Source organism: Gastrolobium bilobum, unplaced genomic scaffold (genome assembly GCF_033153095.1).
Source record: "Gastrolobium bilobum isolate Gb01-03AN ecotype WA unplaced genomic scaffold, APGP_CSIRO_Gbil_v1 utg8280, whole genome shotgun sequence".
Classification (NCBI taxonomy): Eukaryota; Viridiplantae; Streptophyta; class Magnoliopsida; order Fabales; family Fabaceae; genus Gastrolobium; species Gastrolobium bilobum.
The window spans coordinates 340,153-346,152 of NW_026897959.1; positions in this window are offsets into that span (position 1 = coordinate 340,153).

Here is a 6,000-nt window from a genome sequence, read left to right on the forward strand (position 1 = left end):
ATATAGGTAAGCGAAAGTAACAAAATAAATTCTACCAAGGAAAATAGTAGGCAAATAGTTAAGTTCGTAAAGGGGAAAAAAACTAGGTGCCAGAAGTTCCGTAGTAATCTCTACTGTCATTAGTAGAATCATAATATAAAAACATGAGTAAATACCCAAATTGGTCCCTGACAAAAAACTCGGTATCCAAATTAGTCCCTAACAAAAATTAATTCATTGGATAGTCCCCAACAAAGACAAACAACACCCGTGTTAGTCCTTCTGTTAGTTCAAAATTGACGGTGTTACTGACGGTACTGAGGTATAACGTTAAGGGAGATGCTGAGGGCCACGTGTGAGGCTGAACGACGTCGTCTGGAGTGTAAAGATCCACGTTGCTCAGGGGAATTTCAATAAACCCAAAAAATCCCCTCACCTAACCATTGTTCATTTTACCATTTTCATCTCTTGAAAGTTCGATACTCCATTGCTGAGAAGGAAAAAGACTGTTCTGCAAACATTTGCCTGCGTTTCGAATTCAAAGTTGTTGAACAATCGGAGGGAAGCGGAGGTAGAAGGGGTTTGGTTTGGTTACTGGCTCAAGGTTTCGTTCAAAAAAGGTAAGATAGTGGAAGTATTTTGGAACTCTTTTATATTGTTCTTTGGTATTTGTAGTCTGTGGTTCCCATGGTGTTTGTGTTGTTTAATGTGTGTGTTTTTGTGCATGCTTAATGGACAATGTGGTCCATGTTTCCCTTTAGGGTTTAGATTAAAGAAATAGATATCGGGTGGTGTGGTCCCTGTATAACAAAGTGGTCCATGGTTGACCCATTAACAATTAAAAACCCCATGGAAATCATTTTAAAAAAAACTCAGAAATACCTTTGGCATTTGTTTATTGCTTTGTACTGTTTAAGTGGTCCACATGTCTTGCCTTTGGTTGATTAATGAGGAGTACATTTTTTTTGGTTTGTGCAGATGTCTGAATATATAATGATTGTTTATCATCATGGTGGTATTTTAATAAGAGATGAAGATGGAGTGTTGACCTACATAAATGGGAGAGTGGACTCATTGCCTGAGATGGATATTGATTACTGCAATGGTTAATGACAAGCAAGGACAGTTGAAGTTCAAAGTCAAAGACTAAATCGGTTAATGTTGAAGTTCAATCAAGGATAGTTGAAGAAATATTCATGACTCAAGGATGCCCCAACCCAGAGACAAGCAGCCAACATGCAACATTTGAACCAAGTTCAAGAGCATCAAGAGGCAGTAACCCACCTCCATGCAATCCTTCTGAGGTTGTGACCAATGAGACAGCAACTACAGCAAGTACTGGCACCAGGGCAAGATTCATGACCTTCATGTCTACACTAGGGTTCGGGCCACCAAGACCAGCCCCTCATGAATGATTGGAATAGTCTTTAATCACTGACATTAGGCCTTTTTTTGGGATGGCTCTGATATAGAAATTGATTGGAATTGTAATTAGGCCACTTTTTTGGAAATTGTTTGGTTATGGCCCTGTTGAAATGTGTTAGTTGGCTTTTTTTTATATGCCTCTAGTTATGGCCATATTAAGTAGGAACACTTTGTTTTTTTGGGGAAGTATATTGTGTTACTCTTAATGGAATTATGTTAGTTGGATTTTTTGGAATTGTAACTACGATGTGATGAAATTAATGGAAAATGTATTGTTACTATCTGTTTGCTGTCATTGCTCAGTTTTGGATGTGGATTTTTTAAATTGGGAAACAAACCATCTGTCATTAGTCCTTGTATTGATACACTTTCTTGTTTCCGTCAATACCTGGATGTGGATTTTGATAATGGGAAAATGTCTTGTTACTTTCTTGTTTCTGTCAGTATTGGTTACCATAATTTTCTTTGCTGTGTCACTTTGGGGTCATTTGTCGCATAACTGAACTTAGGCTCCATCAGTACATAATATCCCTCATAGGTCCTCAACATCTTTTATCGAGGACCCTTATAGTCCTTGATTACTTCAACATTAAGCCATATTAGTCCTTCACAATTTTATCAGGGTCCTTTTTAGTCCCTGTTAACCATAAGGTTACACCAATGCCACAAAAAGTGATAGCAGACCAATTGACAACATTTCTCCTTCTGTATAATCCCTCAACAACATTCCCCTTCTGCAAAAAATCCTATACATTGTGCCAAAAAACAAAAGTTCAAGTACATAAACCATATTATTTACATTGCAAGAACAACATCTCATTACATTACAACAGTGGTCCTTCCATTACAAATCTTTACAGTCCACAAAAAATGGATATTTCCTTCCATTAGGCAATTCTCAGCAAAACCATATTTTTTAATTCACTCCAGCCAACTAGCAACATAAATACATATTATAAATAAGATAAATACATATTACAACAATGGATCCAGCAAACACCCTAGCACACCTACACACATGCATAATTTCCTTCTCAACCCTTTCAAACTCTGCCTGCATCTTCATTGATAGGTCTTCAATCTTTATATAGTGGTCATTAATCTTCTTTTTATGCTCGTTCACCTCCAACTGCATTTCATCATTGAGCTTCATGTCCAAAAAATTCAACTTGAATTCCATTTCAGCTACATTCAGCTCCAGTTTGTTAATTCTCCAATCTTCCGGCTCCATGGTATCAGATGTAGCATCATCCACCCATGTAAAAAAGTTGCAGTGTGGCTTCTTTTCCTAACACCAAATTAAACCACACTGTTAATAACATTCATATTAGACAAAGAACTCATGGAAAAAAATACATCACCTTGTAATTGGGGCACCCAAAAAATGCTCTATTTGGGTTTCTAATGGTCTTGGAGGTGTAAACAACACTATGCCTCCCACATTTACACAATAGAACAACTCTATTTCTTTCAATTCCGGACCCAAATGAACTACAAGGGCTTGACCTCCCCCTTCCAGAAGAAATATTCATCGCCTACAGACTATGAAGAACCCTACAGTATACAGGATAAATCCCAATCACTCAACCCTAAATCATTATACCCAAATTCAGACGTTCATTCTTCGATTCAATCCCTTTTTTTTTTGGTTAAGAAGAACCCTAAAGCATACGACAACGTTCCATGGATGATACCCAAATTGATTCTGACCAACGTGGATCCCCTCTCACCAGACGACGTCTTTCATGGTCCAACGTGGCTCTCAGCATCTCCCTTAACGTTACACCTCAACACCGTCAGTGACACCGTCAATGTTGTGTTAGTACATAGGAGTCCTAGAGACAATCTGAGAGTCAGATGGACCCATGTACTTCTTTATTTATTATGAATAAATTTTATGAATAAAAACATTATTTATCTTGTTTCGTATTGCATGTCTCAAGATAGATATATAGCTGGATTATATATTTTTGACTGCCCCAATTTGAGTGAGACAGAACACTGTCAGAACATGGTTTTCTCTTGGATGTTACAATTCCTTAAGGTGCCTACTCCATCTTACCTTCCACTATCTCTCTTTTGCTCTTTTTTATGTGTGTGTATGTAATGTGTGAACTAATGCATACATAATTTTTCTGGTGTAAGGTGAGCATGCAATCCTCCTTTCCCTTCAAAAAGATTGGTGGTTCAAGAATCGAAATGTCGGTAGTAAAACAATCATGGATCCATCTTTCGTTATGCATGACGAAAATTGGATAGGTGTAGCTTGTTGTGCAGCATTCGTGGCACATGATGTTCCTACTAATCTGAGTGATCCATGGCGACTTGAGAACACCAGTTTTGATGATTATATTGGGGTCCAATTTGATATGAGTACAGGGAAATGGGTACTTTTCCGCTTTCCGATACATCTCGAGAAAGATCTGGTCACAGTTGAGTCAGATCACCTCTTTCTAAGTTTTTTCAGTCGGGAACGACTCATTCCTTACCTCTCTCGAGGGACGGATGATGTTGATGTTATCTTACTTAGAACATCAATTTCTAAAACCCCAGACTTGCATTTGGAGGTGAAAAATATTGGGTATCGTTGGATTTTTAAGGAGGATCGGGAACAATTAAATCCAAAAATGATGCATAGCGGAAATTTCAGTTCCGGAGTGCAAGTTTTTAACAAATGATTAGCCATATGGTTTAGTTGATTAAGAAAGAGCATAACAATTTCATTTCGTCTGCAGTTTCATCAAAGAAATTCTAATCCATTTGATGTAAGACTTATTACAGCAACGATATTGTAATCATTCATATGTACTCTGGTAATGTATCTTAAAGTTGACGATCAACATCAACATCAACAACACCTTTATCCCAAATTAATTGGGGTCGGTGGTAGATGAACCCACATGAAAGATACAAAACGGTTAAAAAAAATAAAAATAAAAAAAAACAAAAAAAAACAAATAAAATAAAAAAATAAAAATAAGTTAAAATAAAATAAAATAAAAATAAAATAAAATAAAATAAAATTATATGTATATATAAATAAATAAAAGTAAAAAAGAAAGGGACAAGAAGAAGTGGGGAAAAGGACTAAAAAGGGACCATCTGGAATATAGGAATAACAGCGGGTCTACCCATCCACCATACTTATAGCTTTTCTCCATTCCGTTCTAAGACATACTGTCCGCCAATCTATATCCCACTCCATTAAATCTTGTTTTACTACCTTCTCCCAAGTAAGTTTCGGCCTACCTCTGCCTCTTTTTGTGTTTAGCTCTTGGTAACAAACTTCTGTTCTTACAGGAGCATCCATGGGCCTTCTCATCACGTGCCCAAACCACCTCAATCTATGTTCTCTCATCTTCTCGGCTACCGGTACTACTCCGACCTTTAGTCGAATATCTTCATTTCTTATCTTATCCATCCTTGTGTAACCACACATCCACCTTAACATCCTCATCTCTGCTACTCCCATCTTATGCTCATGTTGCCTATGTGCTGGCCAGCATTCCGCTCCATATAGCATTGCCGGTCTTACTGCTGTTTTATAGAATTTTCCTTTTAACTTCAGGGGGATTTTGCGGTCACACAAAAATGCAGATGCACTGCGCCATTTCATCCACCCTGCTCTGATTCTGTGATTTACATCCTCATCAATCTCTCCACCTTTTTGTAAAATGGAGCCCAAGTATTTAAAAGCATCTTTTTTGGGTACCTCTTGACCATTTAGATGCACGGGCTCTTGGTCCCCATCTCGTACCAGAGAAAACGCACACTTCAGATACTTAGTCTTGCTTCGACTTAATGTGAATCCTTTGGATTCCAATGTGCTTCTCCACAATTCAAGTTTTCTATTAACACCCTCCTTGCTCTCATCAATAAGCACAATATCGTCTGCAAAAAGCATACATCATGGCACTTCCTCTTGAATATCATTTGTTAGTTCATCCATAACTAAGGCAAAAAGGTAAGGACTTAGAGCCGACCCTTGGTGTACACCTACCGTGATAGGAAAATAACTTGATGATCTATTACAAGCTTTTACACATGTAGTAGCCCCATCATACATATCCTTGATTGCCTTTACATACTTTAATGGAACATTTTTCTTCTCCAGAACCCACCATAAAACTTTCCTTGGAACCCTATCGTATGCTTTCTCAAGGTCTATGAACACCATATGCAAGTCCTTCTTCTTTTCTCGGTATCTTTCCATTAGTTGTCGCATCAAGAAAATGGCTTCCATGGTACATCATCCTGGCATAAATCCAAATTGATTTACAGAAATCTTGGTATCTCTCCTCAAGCGATGTTCAATAACCCTCTCCCACAACTTCATAGTATGGCTCATTAGCTTAATGCCTCTATAGTTTGAACAATTATGTATATCTCCCTTGTTTTTGTAGATAGGCACAATCATACTCTTCCTCTATGCATCAGGCACCTTATTCGTCTGGAGAATCTTATTAAAAAGATTGGTCAACCATTTTATTGCCACATCCCCCAGGCCTCTCCACACTTCAATAGGGACACCATCAGGCCCCAAGGCTTTATTAGTCTTCATCCTCTTTAAAGCCTCCTTAACTTCATGTGTATTAA